The sequence below is a fragment of the Hibiscus syriacus genome, unplaced genomic scaffold (assembly GCF_006381635.1).
Source record: "Hibiscus syriacus cultivar Baekdansim isolate YM2019G1 unplaced genomic scaffold, ASM638163v2 tig00001644_pilon, whole genome shotgun sequence".
NCBI classification, from domain to species: Eukaryota; Viridiplantae; Streptophyta; class Magnoliopsida; order Malvales; family Malvaceae; genus Hibiscus; species Hibiscus syriacus.
Window position 1 is genome coordinate 5,235,218 of NW_024061878.1, and position 22,122 is coordinate 5,257,339.

General features: G+C 34.5%; 1 pseudogene; it reads right to left on the reverse strand.

Moving 5' to 3' along the window:
• Positions 1-8,778, reverse strand: part of LOC120128383 — a 31,623-nt pseudogene extending 22,845 nt beyond the window's left edge.
• Between the last annotated feature and the right edge of the window lie 13,344 nt (positions 8,779-22,122).

Genomic DNA, 22,122 nt, shown 5'->3' on the forward strand with positions numbered 1-22,122 from the left:
TAGAATGTGTGGCATTTTGAAGGCCCAATTCAGATAGATTCATGTAGGACATCTCAAAGGCACATTTTAATCAGAAGTAAAATGTTGGGGCATCTCGAAAGCTCATTTCAGACAGAAATAATCCACGTGTGGCATTTTGAAGGTTCACATCAGTATAAATATTTGGGCATTCTTGGAGGCTCATCTTAACAAGAAGTAATGTGAATGCATTTTAACGTCTGTATCAGCAAATGTTGGGGCATTTCAAAGGCCGCTTCAGACAAATTCATATAGGGCATTTTGAAGGCTCACAACAATATGAATATTTTTGCATTCTTGGAGGCTCATCAACAAAAAAGCAAATGTTGGGGCATCCTGAAAGCCTATTTCAATCAGAAATAGGAATGTTGATGCATTTTAAATGTTCGTATCATCAATTGTTGGGGCATGTTGAAGGCCTATATCATCTTGAGGAAAGATCATTGACTTGAGCAAATATTTCCAATGAGACAGAAAGAAATGAAGAATGAAAATGGTGAAGCAGTGACAGTCGAGCTGATTATACATAATTGCTTCGTTCATCAGGCAGTTGTATTAGGGTCCTATTGTTGAACAAATATTTACTCAGCCAGTATGGTTTCAAATACCCAATCTTCTTAATCATGTGTTATATGCCAGTGTGTTCTTTGTTAAGCTACATCACATTTACATGGATAAAGATGGTCCCCATGTAGACCACTCAATCCAGGATTTAGTTCCTCAAAATTTTGGCTTTGAATTTTGTATTTTGTGTGTCGGTGATGATTGGAAATATTTCTTTGAGGTTTCTAGCAGTTAATTTCAACCATACTGTTGGGGTTACGAATTTGTTTTTTCACATCAGTTTTTGTTTACTTGATGACATCGAAAAAAGAGGCTCAGCTTATGTTATTCTTATTCTCGTTGTTACTGGGGTTATCATTTCCAGTCGAGGTGAACTGGGTTTTCATCTACAGCAATAAGAATTCCATGAACCCCCTTCCATACTTGGATCCTATAGCAGAGATGTTTCTACTTCCTACAACACTCATTATGGAAGACAATGTGATCGGTATCACACTAGTACTTGCCCGAGATGATATCAAGATCAGTTGGTATCTCTTATTCAATTCGACACTAGCATATTTTGTGAATTTGACCAAGTTTTGGTCATGAAACACACCAACATCTCACTTGTATTCATATTGAGTTTTGTTCTCAAGTGATCTTATGACATCATACAAAAGTTCTGAACACTATAAAAGAGCTTCATTGACCAGATATTTGTGCAGAAGCCACAGAAAAGGATGAATGTGTTATCAAATATTTTACTAGCATCTGAGAAGAAACCACATGAGATGGTGAACGTGTTGTCAAATATTTTATGAACATCTGGGCAGAAGCCACAAGAAATGATGAATGTGTTGTCAAATGTTTTACAAACCAGTTATTTTGATGCTGAACCTATGTTATGATCATATGGTTTTCATTTATTGATGCAAGATAAAGCATGTCTCCTTCAACCCCAAGGTTAGAAGCAAGAAATGATGAAGATTTCTTTCCATAGAAAGGAAGCTGAAATTTTAACAACAAGAAACTAGTGTAGCCAACTAAGGTTGAACGACAGGTTGTTGTTAAACATCTCGACATGATATGGTCCAAGTTGCCTTGTTCGAGATCCAATTAAATATGGAGACATGAAAGGAATTATGATAAATCTTCGTTGTGATGTGTTTCAAGAGTCAAATCAGAACATACTCTACTCTCCTAATTAATCCCTGCTGAGTTTAGCAAATCTACATCTACACTCTTCAAAGATGATAGATTCTCTCTTCAAAGATGATATATTCTCTTTTCAAAGACGAAAGCTTTATTGGATTTTTACACAAGTCCAAGCAAAGAAAGCCGATGTTATCAAAGACAAAATGGGGCAACAATGTCATAATTCTGACTGCAGCAAAAGTTCCAAAAATGAAACATTTCTTCTAAGACTTTAATGAAATAAAGAAGGCACAAAGATACAAGTTGATCAAATGGTTCTTCAGAAATATAGCATAAGTTGCTACACTGATATCCAAAGAAAACCCTGAAATGACTAAGTGAAGGAAGACTGAGTTCACCACTTTGAAGTCACATGAAGATTGCATCAAAATTTATGCATTCATAAGAACATCATTTGCATAATAGATAATGCATTACATTGATACATTTTCTCACTTGAGATTGTTTTTCTTAAAAAACAAGCTTTTTCTCACTTGATAAAGTTTCACTCGAAATATCATTTTATCTCACTTGAGATTGTTTTTCTTAAAACATTTCCATAAGAGTTCATAATGAGAAGAACTCATCTGAAGAGGAAGAATAAGTTCATAATGAGAAGAACTTGTTCAACCTTTTGCTCGAATTCATCACTCGATGGATCAGCATTGCCATGTAGAGTTCATAATGAGAAGAACTCATCTGAAGAGGAAGAAGAAGTTCATAATGAGAAGAGCTTGTTCAACATTTTGCTCGAATCCATCACCCATTGGATCAACATTTCCAGAGAAAGTTCATAATGAGAAGAACTCATCTGAAGAGGAAGAAGAAGTTCATAATAAGAAGAGCTTGTTCAACCTTTTGCTCGACGCTATCACAGAAGGAGATAGATCAACATCAGTATTGCCAGGTAGAGTTCATAATGAGAAGAACTCATCTGAAGAGGAAGAAGAAGTTCGTAATGAGAAGAGCTTGTTCAACCTTATGCTCGAATCCATCACCCGATGGATCAACATTTCCAGAAAAAGTTCATAATGAGAAGAACTCATCTGAAAAGGAAGAAGAAGTAAATAATGAGAAGAGCTTGTTCAACCTTTTGCTCGACGCTATCACAGAAGGAGATAGATCAACATCAACATTTCCAAAGAGAGTTCATAATGAGAAGAACTAATCTGAAGAAGAAGTTCATAATGAGAAGAGCTTGTTCAACCTTTTGCTAGATTTCATCATAAAACGAGATGGATTATCATTCCCCAATGGAAGAGTTCATAATAAGAAGAACTAATCCTAAAGAAGAACTTGTTCAACATTTCCATCCTAATCAAGTGAAGTTAAATGAAAAAAAAAACTTATTGACTTTTCGTCTTTTCCCTATTCTCATTAACACAAGAATGAGCAAAGAGGGGCAGCTGAAGACACTAGTTTTTTTTTCATTTTGTTTTTGTTTTTGTTTTATTTGTTTTTTACTATTATAATTTATTTTTATTATTATTATTATTATTAGAATTATTACAAACATGTCCATTTTACAAATCCCGGAGCCCAACAGTAAACTGAGGCCCATTTTACAAAACTCAGACCCAGATCTGAGAAGCCCAACTCGAACTAGCCCAAGTTTGGAAACCCTAAATAGATTAGGGTTTCATTTTCTTCTCCAGCCGCCAATTAACAACAGTTGTTGGATCTAGCTTTGATCCAACGGCCTACGTGGTTCCAGATAAAAACCATAGGGTTATGATACCCTAGGGATTATATCCGCTGCCTCTGTTGCCAAGTGCTCCAACCGGCCACTGCCGACGGTCAGTCGCCCCACGTCGATACCTCACTGCCACAACGCCTCTCCAGAAGCTTCCAGGAGTGCCACACAGCCGCCCACGTCGAGCTCTATGGTGGGTCACCACCATAGCTATGGTGACTCACCGAACTCCATTCTTTTAATCAGTCCTATGAGCGTCTTAGTGATGGCTATAAAAGCCATCAACCACCTGCAAAGAAACATACGAGAGCAACCATAGAAAAGAAAAAAGAGAGAGAACACAACAACCACCGAGAAGGAAAAACAGAGAAGAAAAAAAACGAGATACCAACAACAACCCATAGCAGCAAACAAAAGAGAGAAAGAGGAAAGAATCTTACCGAGAAGGATACGCGAGCACCGAAGCCTCCATACGACTTACACGCTGCCGTAAAACCGAAACGCCGAAGGTGAAAATCATAGATTTATTATGTATTATGGGGATTTAGGTTAAAATAACCTTAGATCGGGTTTTAGGACTTATAGATCTACGTTTTGGAGATAAGGTTGTAATTTCCGACCACCATTCACGGTGGCCGGCGGCGGCGATCGGCGCCAGATACGGTGGCCGGCGACTGTCGGAATTCCTCCGGTTGGAGGAATTTAAAGAGAGACGAGAGAAAAAAAATTTCTCTTTTAGAGAGAGAAATGACAAAATCGGCCTAAAATGGCCGGTTAAATAGGTTTAAATACCCCTCCCTGAATATCGTCGTTTTGGGGAGGGGTCTGTGTGTAATTTACTAAACGTTAAACCCCGTCTGCAGTCCCTCTATTTTATATGTTTTGCATTTGTCACTAAATCAAATTTATGATCCTTTTAATTTGATCTCTTAATTTTATTTAATTTATAATTTAGTCACTGATATAAATATATATATTTTAGGTAAAATAACATGTTTAGACCTTTAAGTTTAATAATTAATATTTTAATCACGAAGGCATATTTTAATTTATTTAAATTTGATATTTGAATTTGATAGATATTTATTTTAGTCCCTAAATAAATAATAGGAAAAATAGCACATTTAGCCACTGTAATATTAAATAATTAATTACGAATTAGGATATTTAATTTTAATATGTTTTAATTTAGTCACTGATTTTAATACTTTCATTTAATTATTAGTTTTACTATTTTTTTATATTTTAATATTATAGTTTTAATTTCATTTATTTTAGTTGTTGTTTTAATTTTATATGTTTATTTTCAATATATTTAATTATTATTATTATTATTATTTAGTCATATATATATATATAATAAATAATATTTATTTGTTTTCTATTAAATAAAAATCTTATTTATAAATTTAATTTTATATAAATTACTTTAAAGAAATATAATTATATTTTAATATTTATTTTTTAATATTAAGAAATGAGCTGTTTTAAAGCACTTAAAAGTTCTTTTCTAATATTCTTAAATAAATAAATATCTTATTTTTATAAATTATATATTAATTTATTTTAATTATTTTTAGAGAAATGTTTTATTAATATTTAGTTATTTTTTAATATTAAGAAATGGATTGTCTGAAAACACCTAAAAATCTCTTTCTAATATTTCTAAGTAAATAAATATCTTATTTATAAAAATAAAGATATATATATATATATATATTAATATTAATATATTTTCTTAAAATTATATTAATAAATTTAAAATAACATGATTATTAATTAAATATATTTTTGAATTTTTAAATTTTTAATAATAGAGACAATTTATAATTAATGAGTATTAATTTTAGGCGTTATAAGGATGCTAAGCCTTCCCTAAACGTAATCAACCACGAATCCCTTCTTTACTAAAATTTTTTGATTATACGCAGATCAATTTATCTTTTAAATTATATTTTCTTAAAAACTATTTTAAAAGATTATTTTTAGATATTTGACCTATCTAACCCAAAGGGTCAATGACGACTCCCAAAATATTTTATTTTAAAACAAAATCATTTATTTATTCTTTTTAATTTTTTCGCCAAGTAAAAATTCGTACCCGAACAAAAACCGGTTACGACAAAATGATTTTGTCTTATTAACCTTGCCAAATATGGACCGAGCCCTCGTTGTTAGGAAAAGGATTAACGAGATTGGTCGGGTCGAACTCTCATTTTCCATAACTGACCATAATGTCACGTCGATTCGTAAACATCTTGCTGCCGAATCTTCTCCTGCGGTGAGACACTTAGCTAATCAACATATGTTGCAGATACTTGCTGTGCAAGTTAAACGGCTTATGTATTCAATAGTGGAATGAAATGTCTAATGAAGTAGCATATGAAAAATCTAAGGTAAGAAAATATATACTATAAAAGAACAATTTGAAGAAGGGTCTGCAATGTATACGAATCACAATAGTCATATGTTTCGATAAATCGATTTATAAGAACATAACAACCTGACCAACACTTGGAGCCTCGGACCACTTCTTCAAGACCTTTAATTTACTTGGGCTGAAAATGGCCAAGTTTCCGGCCAATATGCTTAATTAAGGGAACCATTTCTGGGACATCCACCAGTAGAACAACCAAGGGGGATAATGAGCAACACGGAACGACCATTGGTCTTGTGCAAGCAACCTACCGAATGCCTCATTCGATATATTTGCAGGAAGACGAGGCCACCAATAGTTGACAAATGGAACCACAAGCGAAGCTCCCGCCAACCTGTAAATAGGAGACGAGCCATTGCCAAAGTAACTTCTTTCATTTTGTAGAATTAGAAAAACATAGAAGCTTATAATCCATGAACAAGTTGAGGAGCATGCCTCTGAGGAATGCATTTTAAGCAACTGTAAACAGGGTATGCTGCCATTGAGATCCCAATCACATAGAACTAAGAGCCAATCTGCAACTTGTCAGCTAGTTCTTGAACATCGTATGCTTCACTCTTCACCGAGCGATATGGATTCGGATCACTGTCTCCGTAACCCGCTCTGTCAAAGAAGAGGAAATAGATCCTCAGTTCCTGAAAACCAAACATATTGCCATATTCAGAGTATCTTCGTGGAAGATGAAAACTAAAATGAAGCAGTGTTTGAAACAATATAATGGTTAATTGACCAGTTATGGCCACCAAAGCAGTGATATTCCATTCATGAAAAGGAAGAAATCTCGCTTATTCCTTTCCACTAAATTAGCAACTCTCAAGTGGTTATTGTTTTAGCACCGTTGGGAATTTAAGAGCGGAAAGATAACAAATGCAGAATCAACGTAAAATAATAAATGCTTTATGGATGAGAAGATTAATAATTCACCATAAACGTAAAGATCACAAAGGTTACAAATATAAGAGATATACATCTCATCTGTCATTAAATTCAACATTTATATTAAAAATTTTAAATATCCCAAATCACTCTCCGAATATTCTACAAAATTAATTTACATAAATACTTGATCACTAAAAATTTTTATTAGATAAGAATTTTTAACCAAATAAACTTGTTTACCAAGTATTCAACAATAGAATTACAATACAACTTAACTTGATCTTCAATTAAAACTTGAGTTAATATCTAACACTAACACGTATTTTCAGAATTTGTAGCAAAGTGAACTCCATCGACTAGTTCAGAACAAATATGACAAGGTAAGAAAAACTGTAAAAATAAAATCAAAAGTACATACTTGAGGTGTGGGCAAATTCAGATCTTTAGAACTGTCAAATCCATGAATGACAACTATTTTGTACTTAGCTTCTTCCCTGGGAACTCCAGCTTCCCTGTAAGCCAAATGCCTCCCATCATCAAGCTTAATTCTGGAAGAAGTTACAGGAGGCCCATCTGCTGAGCCACAAATCCTTGGAGGGGGTGGCTTTAATGCCTGGCAAGCCCATCCCAGAAGACCTACAGTCAAAGCTAAGGGCTATAGGTGCAATCATTGCTGCAAAGGGAGAAAAAAACCATATTTCATATCCGGATTAATCTATTAATCAGTCGAATACCGATCATTATACCAAAAAAAAAAAAAAAAAAAAAACCCATACACCCATCATCATATCACAGAGAATTCAAGAAAGAGGAATAATTAGAAACAAATCAAAATTGGAAGTTTCTCAAGTACCCAATAACCTTGGTTTTAAGAACCGGACCGGTTAGCGAACCAATTATATTATCGATTCATTGGTTCAACCGGTCGGAAGAATCGGACGAAGTCATAATTATTTAAAAAATTAAATAAAAATATCAAAAATAATTTTTTATATCACAAGTCATATTCAAAGTAAGTCATAACATATATAAGTTAAAAACCATAAAATCAAATGAAATAAAATGATTCAAATTAACTACAACATAATATTTAAGGTAAAACATATTAAATAATAAATATAATTATATAACTATAATTAAAAAAAAAATTGGTTTTAAAAAAATCATAATAAAATGATATTGTTTGATTTAATTTTTTTTTTAAAACAATCTCACATGGCTAAGAAACATAGAAGAGCATCCCAAAAGTCTAAAGAGTAAAAATATGAGAACAAAACAATCTCACATAGCTAAGAAACATAGAAGATCATTCCAACTAACTTCTATAAATAATAGAGGTAATTTGACATTCAAAATCATGGAGCCTTTTGGCGAGCATTGAGTGAACTATTCTTTCACTTCAATCAAGCTCGAATTTTAGGCTTTAATCGAGCTTCTAAATTTTTTTTGAGTTCAAACCTTTTCGAGTTCAAGTTTCAATATTATATTTCGAGTTCGAGTTGAACTTTATAATTTTTAGCTCGTGAGTTTGAGTCGAGTTGAGCTTACTTTTAAAGTTTTCAAGTTCGAGTCGAGCTCAGCAATACTCGAGTTCGACTTGGCTCGTTTAACAAACGACGTCGTTTGGTTTAATTTAAAAAAAAAAAAATAGCGGTTTTTCCCGATTTTTTTTTGTTTTCAGCCAGTCCGGTTAGAACGGTTCAGCGGTTCTGGCCGGTTTACTAGTAACGATTCAACCAGTGTATATTGAACTGTACTAGACAACGATTTTCGGTTGAACCAACCGATTCGATCCAATTTTCAAAACACTACCAATAACTAACAAATTCTTAAGAGATTTACTTGTAAACAGTCAGGAACAATGAGTTGACCTGAAAAGACGGATGAATTAGAAAGAAACAAAAGTAAATTAAAGACCCCAACCTGGCAATGAAGTGGATTTGGGTGTGTTGCGTCTGGTATGAGGTGTGGCAGATGCAGCTGAGAGCTTCTTGATATGGTCAGTTGCCATTAAGGCTTGAAATTATTATGACTACAAGAAAACAAAAAGTCGGGATTCATGAAAAAGATATGAAGGTGTCACTGTTTTTGATGGTGCCAAGCGATATTTATGCCATTGCAAGAAACGTGCCCAGCATGAAACAAAACGTGCCCAGCATGAAACAAAAATCAGTTCTTTTGCTACTAGTTCAGTTTCAAAGCAGGGACCAATGTACGCCACCCGCAATTATTTTAGTCAAATAATCTTTTAGGTCCCTCGTGATTTTGAAATTCATAAAACTCAGTCTTATTTCTCTCATTTTCTTGGGTCAAATTACTTTTGAAGTATCTCAAAGCTTTTTTTTTATAAAAAAAAAACAAGGCTTGGTTCATATTTTTAAACACTTCTAAGTCTATTTATTTTGCAATTAAGTTTGGTCTTTATTTTTTTTTTATCTAGAACTTTGTTAATTATAAAATTAAATAAAAGAATGAAGGGATCAGGTTTTCCTCTCAGCAAGGTGCCGTTACTTATTTTTCTCATCTTTGTTTGCCTATTAAGACTATCAGTTTTAGTGTTGTTGCTGAGTATTGATTTTTTTTCTTTTATTTTCTTATAATATCACATCTTTGTTTTTTCATTTATTGTTTTAGTTTTAATAACTCTACCTTTATGTTACGTCTTCATCAATTTTTAATACATTTTCAGTTTTTTTACTGAGCGATATTTTTATCTTTTTCTTAGGGTTAGATTTAAAGTCATCTCGTATTAAATTTCAACACGCGGTTTATGTTCGTGGATAATTTTCTCACTTTGTTTGACTCTGATTTGTGGTTTGTCGGTTGTCTTTCGATAATTGATATATTTTATGGTTTATTTGCCGATAAGATCATATTTGTGTGTATCTATCTTTTGTTCGAGTTTTTTATTTTATTTTCGTGTATGGTCATTGTTATAAAATCTTAGAAGAGATCAAAGTTATAAAATTTTAAGAGGATGAAAATAGATTATGGTATACAAACAAAATATAAAATATAGATGAATTTAAAAATTTCAATGGACGATTATCTCCACCTGTTTTCCCTTCGGTTCATCCTTGGCTAGAGAGATTGAGCTCAAGACTTTTGATGTGGTTTGTGTCGAGACGTTCCTTTTAAAATATGAGTTGAATATAAATCGAGATTTTGTAAAAATATCCGCCTCGAATAATTTGCGGCTCAAGTTTAAAAAACAATAAAAGCGATTCATGGAGTCAGCACCAATATTTGATTATGGTGTGATTGAGAAGCCAAAAACATATTTGTCGTTTTAATAAAATATTAATTTTAATTAAAACAACAATTTTACTGTCTGCATTACCAAAAATTTGAGTTCAAGAGCCGGTTACGCGTGGAAAAAGATTAGCACCCCGCAACGCCCTAAATAGATACCTAATTAATTAATTAGTTGTCCTTGCAATAAAACTTATAAATTCGAATGTAATTTAATTTAGGACCCTTTTTAAACACATACAAGTGAACATCTATTTCTAATGTATACAATGAAATAGATACAACTAATTAATTATTTTATCAACCTTTAATAAGAATAACAATGTTCAATTATTTAAAGACACCGAGACAGACTTTAGATCCAATATAACATTCTTTTCTCGGTGAATTTAATTAAAAGAACATAATTTTTTCACAATCCCAAATTTTAAGTGTAAACAATTTTTATGGTTTCAATTGATAGGATACCATTTTATTTTAAGACTATTGAAAACGACATTGTCATACTTTAAGACAGTCACTTCCCACAATCCCAAAATGAACGTATATTACCCTTAGTCAAATTATTTTAATGAGGTTCGAGTAATGCACATGAGGATAACATACATAAAACCTATATCAATATGCACTAAATTGCACATTACATACATAGCATGTATAAAAAAAAGTTAATATATATAAAATTATTCTTCACTATATTATAGTATGCTTAATATACAAAAAAATAATATTAAAAATATGTACACATACGACCTATTACCTACAAGAAACAATATATAAAATATACTTACTATACACACATGCTTTGAAACATTAATTAACAACCAAAAAAATATTTAGATAACAAATTAATATAGAAATAAAGAGTTGACATGGGAAGAGAAGCATATAATACGCCTATTACGTATATATATTAATATTTAAAAAATGAGAACCATATAGCACATATATATGTACATAAAATCTAACCAAACTATACTGATGCATCCATTTATATATACATGGCGTGTGTAACACTCTAAACCGGTACGCCACACAGTCGACCGATCTGAATGCCACATTGAACCACCGGAGGAGCTAACTAAAATTTTTCTTTAATTTTTCAATCTGAAATGATTATTTGTAAATACTCATGCTAAGATAATTCAACCACAATTAAATAAAATAGTTTACAATAGGGAGCTCCCAAAAAATATAATTCAATTTATACAAACCATTGTTTAAAATAAGTTATGACTCGAATAAACAAAATGGGGTTTATAAATATACATGCCCTCTAAAGATGAACTCGAGACGTACTCTGCACTAATATGATCTAGATCACTGCTAGCAAAAAAGTCCTCTAACTGCTCCTCGACTAATCTGCGTAAGGAAACAAATTCCAAACGATGAGCTAACTAGCCTAGTGCCACACTAATAATTTAGCCATACTAAAAGTGTTCATGTCATGCTCAAGCTAACTGAGAAATACTGAAATAGTGAGTATACTCATATACTGCACTCTCAATTCTATGGTAGGCATCATGGTGGGACTGAGGATTCTGCATCACAGAGCTCACGCAACCCTCTAGTCTACCGAGGATGAAACCTGAAATCTCTACATCGGACATAACACCCTCGACTAACTCACCCCTCGCGAGTGTTGGGACTCAACCCTAGTTAGTCAGTTTAAAGTGCCTCACACACCATTTAAGGATATTCGGACTGATTTTATACTTTGACATCATAATCTTACTAATGGAACTCAGGTTTCCTATTTATTTCCCTAGCATCAAACAAGGCCAGTTTTATGTCCCCTAATTTATCTCGTTTATAAATGTAATTAAGCATTATTATTGTTCTCACTTAACATTTTATTAAAAATTTACCCAATTTAAAGCATACTACAAGTCCACAACCATCTGTGTACAATTCTAGACATATCTGGCCCAATTCAAGCAAAGGTTTCAAAACCGGTATCATGGGTTTCAAAACTTACATGTATTTTTGTAATCTTCCCGAGGGATTTCGAAACCTTCCCTAGGGGTTTCGAAACCTCCAAAAATTTTACATTCTAGACAAATGGTTTCGAAACCAGCCAGAGGGGTTTGGAAAACTCTGCTACAAATTTAAATTCCTACACGTATAAACACTTTAAAACCTTACCAAAACCACTCCAACATTATCTAAGTTTATACATGATAGAATGGATCATAAAGGGGCTTTAATCAAGTTAAATAACAACAAATGCCAGAATTTACCATAGATGATCATACAAGCTTCCTAACTCAAATTTCTAGCTTAAATGCATTTTAAGGACTCAAAATTGTTATGGAAAGGTTGTAAATGTGTTACATTGTTTCCTTTGATGGATAGAACTCTCCTCAATATACCCAAGGCCAACTTTCTTTTCCTCTAGATTTTGAGCTTTCTCCTAATCCTTCACTAAACAAAGGTGAGAAATTTAAAACTTGACTCCTAAATGACTTAAATATATTATAAATAAGCTTGACTCCTTGAATTCCCTTAAATCTCCATAAAAATCCATTTTTTGAAACTAAGTCTAAAACTTGCAATATGAAGCTTAAATTGAAGCTTAAATGATGGGTATTTGATATTCTCACCTTGGCTTAACCCCACTAGAATTGAAATGCTTGAAATCCTCACTTGAAAAGGAATAGGGGAAGAAAAAGATAAAAGAAAGAAAAAGAGTGTTTGGTGGACTAAGTAAGGGGGAGTGGTTCACGTTGAACATAAATAATGAAGGGGGTTTTCAACTTTCTATTTAAACTATGGGTAAACTACACTTTTAGTCCCTCTACTTCCTAATTCATAAAATACTCATCACCCTTCATTACTTTTCTTGGGCCCAACTCAAGCCCACTATCACTTAACTTGGCCTAAACTATTTTAATATGTCATTTTACTCAAAACATAGGTCTTGGGTTGACACGAACTACTAACCCAAAATTCGAGGCGTTACAATTCTCCCCTCCTAATAAGAAATTTAGTCCTCAAAATTTTACCTGGGTAGAAAAGATGCAGATACTAAAGATTCATATCTTCATCGGTTTCCCAAGTTGCTGCTTCCTTAACCCCATGATTTCTCCAAAGTACTTTTACTAAGGGAATCCTCTTGTTCCTCAACTTAATCACTTCATTGGCTAGAATTCTGATCGGCTCCTCCTCACAAGTCATGTTAGGGTTTGATACAACTTGTCCTAATGATAAGACATGAGATGGTTCAGAATGATATCTTCAAAGCATGGACACATATAACACATTATGAATACATTCCAGCTCTAGGGGTAAGGAAAAACGGTAAGCTACCGGTCTGATTCTCTCAAGCAACTCAGAGGAACTTATGAAACGTGGGGCCAACTTTCCTTTGCGTCCAAATCAAAATATTTTCTTCCATGGAGACACCCTAAGGAATACCTTTGTTTCTCACAATAAACTCGATGTCCTTGTGTTTCAAATCCGCATTCGATCTCTGCCTATCCGATGCTTTTCTTAGTCCAATCTGAATCAGTCTGACATTTCTTGAGTTTCTCTTATCAGATCTAGTCCTACTATATTCCCTTCACTAAGCTTGGTCTAACAAAGAGAAGTTCTAAACTTGCTCCCATACAAAGCTTCATACGGGGCCATTTGGATGATCGACTGATAACTATTATTGTACACAAACTTCACTAAAGGCAAGAGATATTCCCAACTACCCTTAAGATCCATAACAACACACCTAAGAATGTCCTCAAGAATTTAAATAACGCACTCTGAATGGTCATCTGTTTGAGGGTGAAACATGGTGCTGAAATGTAGTTTGGTACCTAAGAAAACATGAAGAGCTTCCCAAAACTGATAAGTGAATCGGGGGGTCTCAGTCTGAGATGATTGAAGTTAGAACTCTATGCAATCTCATTATCTCACAAATATAGAATTGCGCTAGCTTCTTCAATGAGAAGTCCATTCTAACCGGTAAGAAGTGAGCAAACTTGGTCAACCGATCCACTATCACCCAAACTGTATCATGCTTGCATCTCGTCACCGGTAACCCAGTCACAAAATCCATAGTTACTCTATCCCACTTCCATTGCGGTATCTGAATCGGCTAGAGTAACCCCGAGGGAACCTGATGTTCCGCCTTAACTTGCTGGCACACTAGACATTTTGCAACAAAGTCATACACTTCTCTCTTCATCCCCGGCCTAAAGTAAAACGGTCGATGCTTTTGGTACATCTTATTGCTACCAGGATGGAGGGTTAATGGACTACAATGTGATTCATAGAGGATCTTGTTATGCAATTGCACGTCCTTGGGCACACAAAGACGACCTCTAAAACATAACACATATCCCTTTCGTAACTTAAACCTTGGGGCCTCAGTTTAGTGGACTTGCTCCACCCGAGCCTTTAAACGATTGTCAGAACTTTGCAGTCTCTTAACTTCATTCACTATCTCAGGTTTCACTCGGAGTTCGTCTAACAAACCCCCATCACTGAATATACTCAGGCACGCTAATAAGGCTATCAGCTCTAACATCGACTTTCGACTCAGCATATCTGCTACAACATTTTCTTTTTCTGGGTGGTAATCGATAACGCAGTCATAGTCCTTTAACAACTCAACCCATCTACACTACCTGAAGTTTAATTCTTTCTGGGTCAACAGATACTTCAAACTCTTGTGATCGGTGAAAATGTGGCACTTCTCCTGAAACAGATAGTGCCTCTAAATCTTGAGCACGAAGACTACGACTGCAAGCTCTAGGTTATGGGTAGGATAATTTCGCTCATGGGTTTTAAGCTAACGGGATGCATAAGCGACCATTTCCCCCTCTTGCATTAACACACATCTAAGGTCATTTAGCGAAGCATTACTATACAATGTGAACTCTTTTCCCTACTTTGTTTGAGTTAAAATGAGGGCTTGGGTTAAAAGGGTTTTCAACTGCTCGAAGCTACTTTATTGCTTCTAGCCCCTCATAAAAAGTAGTCTCTTTTGAAGCAACCTAGTCATTGAGGCTTCCATCATAGAAAAACCCTTAACAAAACGACTATAATAACCAAAGAGACCTAAGAAACTTCACACTTTAGTTACACTCTTGGGAAGCTCCCACTTAAGTACATCCCGAATATTTTGATGATCAACTCTAATACCTTATGCTGCCATTACATTCCCTAAAAATGAAACCTTAGATAACCAAAACTCGTATTTCCCAAACTTAGCAAAATATTGTCATTCTCGAAGGGTCTGAAGAACTATGTGGAGATACAGGTCATGCTCATCCTTTGATCACGAGTATAACTAAATATCATCTAAGAAAACCACCATGAACTGGTCCAAGTATGGGTGGTAGACCTGGTTCATGAGATCTATGAATGATGTTGGGGTGTTGGTGAGTCCAAACGGTATTATAAGGAACTCATAGTTACCCTATCTTGTCCTGAATATCGTCTTTGTGAACTCTGCCTTTTTAACCTTCAATTGGTAGTACACAGATCACAAATCGATCTTGGAGAAAACACACGCTCTATTGAGCTAGTCGAAAAGACCATTGAATCTAGGAAGAGGATAATGGTTCTTATTGGTCAACTTATTCAACTAACGGTAATCGATGCATAACCTCATCGACCCATCATGTTTCTTAACGAAAAGAAACAGTGCTCCCCAAGAATAAATACTTGGCCAGATGAACCCTTTTTCCAACAGCTCTTAAAGTTATGACTTCAGTTCTTTTAATTTCGTCGGTGTCATGTGATAGGGGCTAATAGGCACCGTAACAGATCCAAACATTACCTCAATACCAAACTCTAACTCCCAATCTAGCAGTAAACATAGTAAATCCTCTAAAACACATCTGAAAAGTCTCTGACTATTCAGATATCCTCTAATCTCAAAATTACAACTCTGGTGTCGATTATATAAGCTAAAAAGGCTTCGTAACCCTGCTCCAACATCATTTGTGCCCTAAAGGCCAACACAACCTTTGTACCCTTGGCCTTTTTGCCAAACATCATGATCCTAGTACCATCATTTTTCCTGAGTTTAATCTGTCGAAACTTACACCTCAAACTCTCATACCAAAAATCAGATCAAACTCTTTGAATGACAGTTCCATAAGATTAGCGGGGAAAATTTTACCTTGAATTTTAACTGGACATCTGCGATGTACCTTGTTTACTAGGACATCTAATCCTAAAAGGATAGACACTCTAACCCCTATCATGAGATTTTCAACTGGAATATTTCTCTCTTGAACTAAGTCATAACATATATAGGAATGGGTAGATCCTATGTCAATTAATGTAGTAACTAGAAGAGAAAACATTGTAAAGTTAACTAAATTTACATCAGCAGCTTCGCAATCCTCCTGGGCTAGGATAACATACTAACGAGCGGTAACTATGGGCTCAACATTGACCCCAGATCGCCCGCACCCCTGTCGATCTGACCTGATGCAGAACTCCTACCTCTCTTGGGTCATCTATGCCTCTAAACTGATGGTGCTAACCTTTGAGTCAAATCTATTGCCATATCCCATGCCTCTGGGTAATATTTGATAAAGTGGTCCAAGTAATCATAGTGATAACAACCCTTAAACCCCTGACGGCAAACCCCAGCATGACTCCAGCCATAAACTGATCAAGCAGTCTGAGACTAAGTCCTCGATGAACCCTTAGAACTTGTTATTGTTGTAGTGACCAACGTTCTCTTACGCTGATCAGACCTACCACCTCCTCTACTCTCATGATGCATGGGTCTACGAGATTGGCCTGACAAGGCTCTCCAAGAACCCTAAGAGTCTAACACTCTCTTAGATGATTGAGATGGTCTAGACGATTATGCTGCACCTATAACCTTCCCGGAAGTAACACTTATAACTACAGCTCCTCTCCCCATAACCCTCTCTAAGGCCATTGTTTGGCGGTCTAACTCAGTATAAAAATTTGGGCGGATTGATGGATATATGGGTGAGGATATCCTAGAGGAGGCCCTCCCTAAACTTCCTACAGCGAAAACACTCCGACGACACTAGCTTTGGTGCATACCGACTGAGTCGAAGGAACTCCACCTCATACTCAAACACAAAATGGTCATCCTTCGTTAACTGAAAATATTGATTTCTTAGATCATTCATGTGAGCCTCTCTTATATACTTCTGTCGAAACTCCTCCAAGAAGTGATCCCAGGTTGGTCGCTCGGGCTCCATAGACATCTCAACTGCCTCCGACCAGTCTATTATGTCACCCTTCAACAGGAAGGTAACACACTCTAGCATACCCTCAGGTGTAAGTTGTAGCTACAGAAGGGTCCTAAGAGTCTCTCTCAACCACATATTAGATGTTACAGGGTCATCATCTCCTGATCTAAAAAAATATTTGGTATGGTACCTCCGGAGCCCCTCAACAGGGTACTTCTACGGTGCTATGATAGGTGGGGCTGACGGAGCTGGCTGTATAGGTTGGGTAGCTGGCATATTGGGTAAGGCTCTAGCTATGCGTTTCTAGGTGGCGATCATCTCTCTAAAGAAAGTTGTATTCTCTACTCTCGCGTCCTTGGTCTCCTAAAACCCAGTCTCATAGTCAAACTCATCATCAAAATTGCCCGTAAGAGAAGCTCTACTATCGTGCCTACCCTTCTCACTATGACACGGTCTCTTATCCATGACTAATCTCTGAAATAAAAAAATATGAGGAGTTACTATCACTATTTCAAAAGCAAAAGTACTTTTAACATCCCTAGAGGCATGTATATTCATAAAATTTTAATGACTCTGACTCGCGAGCCCTAGGAACATCTAAACCTAACACTCTAATACCACTAAATGTAATACCTTAGACCATTACAACACACAATCAACAGATCTAAATGCCACAGGAAACTATCGGAGGGGCTAAACAAAATTTTTCTTTAACTTTTAAATCTAAAATGATCATTTGTAAATACTCATTCTAAGATAACTCAACCATAATTAAATAAAATAATTTACAATCAGGAGCTCCCAAAAATAAGTTATGACTCGAATATACAAAATGAGGTTTACAAATATACATGCCCTTTAAAGATGACGTACTCTGCACTACTCTGATCTAGATCACTGCTGGCAAAAAGGTTCACTTAATGCTCCTCGACTAACCTGAATAAAGAAACAAATTCCAAACGCTAAGCTAACTAGCCCTGCCACACTAACAACTCAACCATACTAAAAAGTGTTCATGTCATGCTCAAGCTAACTGATAGATATTAAAATAGTGAGTATACTCGTATACTACAATCTCTACTCTATTTGTAGACATCATGGTGTGATTGAGGGTTCTGCTTCTCAGAGCTCACGTACCCCTCAAGTCTACTGAGGATGAGGCCTGAATTCTTTATATTGGACTCAACACCCTCGACTAATCCATCCCTTGTGAGTGTCAGGCCTCAGCCCAAGTTAGTTAGTATAAAGTGCCTCGCGCACTATTTAAGGATATTTGAACTGATTTTATACTTCGACATCATAATCTTACCAAAGGAACTCGGGTGTCCTGTTTGTTTCTCGAGCATCAAACAAGGCCAATTTTATGTCTCCTAATTGATATCGTTTCTATATATAGATAAGCTTTATTCTTGTTCTCACTTAACATTTTATTGAAAATTTACCCAATTTAAAGCATACTATAAGTCCACAGTCATTTGTGTATCGTTCTAGGCCTACTTGGCCCAATTCAAATAGGGTTTCGATACCATACATGTTGTTTTGTAATATGCCCAGGGGGTTTCGAAACCTTCCCTATGGGTTTCAAAACCTCAAAAAAAGGAAGGTTTTGAAACCTCCAGAAATTTTTACATTCTAGACAAATGGTTTTGAAACCAATAAAAGGGGTTTCGAAACCTCTACAAAAAAAATTCAATTCTTGCACGTTTAAACACTTTAAAACCTTACCAAAACCACTCCAACATTTCCAATTGACTTGTATAAGTTTATACATGAAAGAATGGGTCATAAAGAGTCTTTAAACAAGTAAAATAACAACAAATGCTAGAATCTATCATTGATGATCATACAAGCTTCCTAACTCAAATTTCTAGCTTGAATGCATTCTAAAGACTTACAATTGGTATGAAAAGGTTTTAAATGTGTTGTTTTTTTTTCTTTTGATGGCTAGAACTCTCCCTAATTAACCCAAGGTCAACTTTTATTTTCCTCTAGCTATTGAGCTTTCCCCACCTCCGTAAGTAAACAAAGGTGAGAAAAGGGATTGCTAACTCAACTAGGTTTCTTGGTTAAAATTTAAAATATTCTAAATGACTTAAATATACTATAAATAAGCTTAACTCCTTGAATCCCCTTACATCTCCATAAAACCCATTTTTTTTAAACTAAGTGTAAAACTTTCAATATGGAGCTTCAATGGAAAGTTGAAGGATATGGATTTGATATTCTCGCCTTGTCTTAACCCCACTATAATTTTAATGCTTGAAATCCTCACTTGAAAAGGAAGATGAGAAGAAGAAAAAATGGAAGAAAGAAGAAGAGTGTTTGGTCGACTAAGTAAGGGGGAGTGGTTCATGTTAAACATAAATAATGGAGTTTTCAGTTTTCTATTTGAACTATTGGTAAACTACACTTTTAGTCCATATACTTCCTAATTCATAAAATACTCATCACCTTTCATTACTTTTCTTGGGCCCAACTCAAGCCCATTATCACTAAACTTGACCCAAACTATTTTAATATGTCATTTTACTCAAAACATCAGTCTCAGGTTGACCCGAACTAGTAACCCAGAATTCGTGGCAATCCAACGTGTGTATCTAAAAAAGAACATGAGGGCATAAACATAAAGTTATAAACATAACTGGATGAAATACAACTAGTAAGAAATTAACAAATATGTAAAGGAATGATTAAAGTAAAACAATAAATGGATTAAGGTACATAATCATATATCACTCAAAATAATGAAATGAAAATCAAATGAGAAATAAACATGCATCAGGATGTGATTGAAACTAAAGGAAAATAAAAGGAAGAAATCGAATAAAAATAAAAGGCACTTTAAACTGTTAAGAGACTAGAATGCATTCCAATAAAACTCAGAAGCATTACAAATCTGATTTTTAGTGACCAAAAAAAACTTCTAGAAAATTAAAGACCCTTTTCGAGTAATTTACCCATACGCAACACAATAGTTGGCCTAGAGCCCAAACCGACACTGTTTTGGTATCCACATATAAACCCTATTAACACCTTTATGAAACCCTAACCTCCCCATTCTTTTTTTTTCATCTTTCCAACTGAGAAAGAATGGCAAAAACTCTCTCCAGCCACCCTCTAAGCGACCCCAACGAGAGGTCGATGATCCCCTTCTTGCTCTCTAAACTTCATCTCTTCAAATCCCTAAATGAATCGACACCAAACCCGACTCTTCCTTTTACACAAATGAAACCCAGAGTGAAAAGGGGATACCTTTAATGCTAGATAGGTCCTCTCGTATCTGACGAACTGAACCGTTTGAGTGGTAAAAATCATATTCTTTCTTTTTCATTTTTTCTTATATTTTTCTCTATTTTTTGCCCCCTTAAAAATAGCTCTCCCTCTTTTTCTTTGAACTCCCCCCATTACCGCCTCTCTTCTTCTTTTTATGGTCATCTTCTCCTTGTTTGGTGATAGTTGGTGAAGCTATACCACAGAAATAATGATTGTTTTAACCCAACCATTTAATATGCAGATTTTTTAGGATTTTTATTATTTCTTTAATGGGTTTTCTTTTTTTTACTGTTTTGGTTGTCACTGTTTGTATGAGATGATGATGATTGAGTAGTTGAACGGCTGTTGGGATTGTCTTTCTAAAGGCGAATAGAACTGAAATGGGTGACGACGGTAGGGACGACGGTAGGGACGACGATAGTAGCTTGTGGTGGTAGCGATTGGAGCAAAATGATGAAACCCTAACATTATCAAATATGGGTCATTGGATCTACTTCAGATCCAACGGTTCTGAGCATGTGACGGCTGATAGAACATTATGAAACCTAGATCCTGATAGGTTCTTCCACGTGGGCTTCTCAGCATTTTAGGCCTGACTTGTGTCTTGCAATGGGTTTGAGGTCAATTGTATTTTGGGTTATTGTATAATTGTAACCTGCATAAATAATTAAATAATTTTAAAATATAATAATAATAATAATAATAATAATAATAATAATAATAATAATAATAATTAAAACCCATACAAAATGGGTATCTACTATTTTCCCTCTTTATTCATCCTTGTTAACAAGAATAAGATAAAAATAAAAAATAAAAAGATAACATGTTTTTGTTTGGTTTCATCTTGATGTTGTCTTTAAATGAGACTGAAAATGATATTTATTTCAAGATATATGAAAACTTGTTTAGAGTGAAGCAATCTCTAAGTTCATGTTTCAAAGAAAGATTGATCTAAGTGAGATAAAATTTGTTTTAATAAAAATAATTTCAAGGTTTGAGTTTTGAAAACACAACTTACGAAATTTGTTTTAAGAAAAATAATATCAGGCGAGATAAAAATTTGTTTCGAGTGAAAATAAATGAGAAATTTTTAAAATCGCTTTTTAATTTTTTTCTTCAAAATACCATGTAGAAAATATCATGCCCAGGTCTCATAGATGGCCCAGAAGACTTATCATTTTGGAAATATTCTTCTATGTACGAAATTTTGAAAATTACTTTCTTACTTTTTAAATTTTTTATTTTTTGAAAATCAAGTAAAAAATTTGAATAAAATGATAAACTTTGAAAATCATTTTCTCATTTTTACAAATATCATACGAAAATATTATGTCCGGAGGTCTTATAGATAACACAGATGACTTATCATCTTACTCAGAAGACTCATAGATGATTCAGAGGATTTAATCATCGTACTCGGAAGACTTACTGATGGCTCGGAAGACTTATTCATTTTGAAAATATTTTACTAGGTAAGAAACTTTGAAAATTACTTTCTTACTTTTCAAAATTTTCATTTTCTAAAATCAAGTAAGAAACTTTGAATAAATGAAAACTTTATCATCGTACTCGGAAGACTTACTGATGGCTCGGAAGACTTATTCATTTTGAAAATATTTTACTAGGTAAGAAACTTTGAAAAT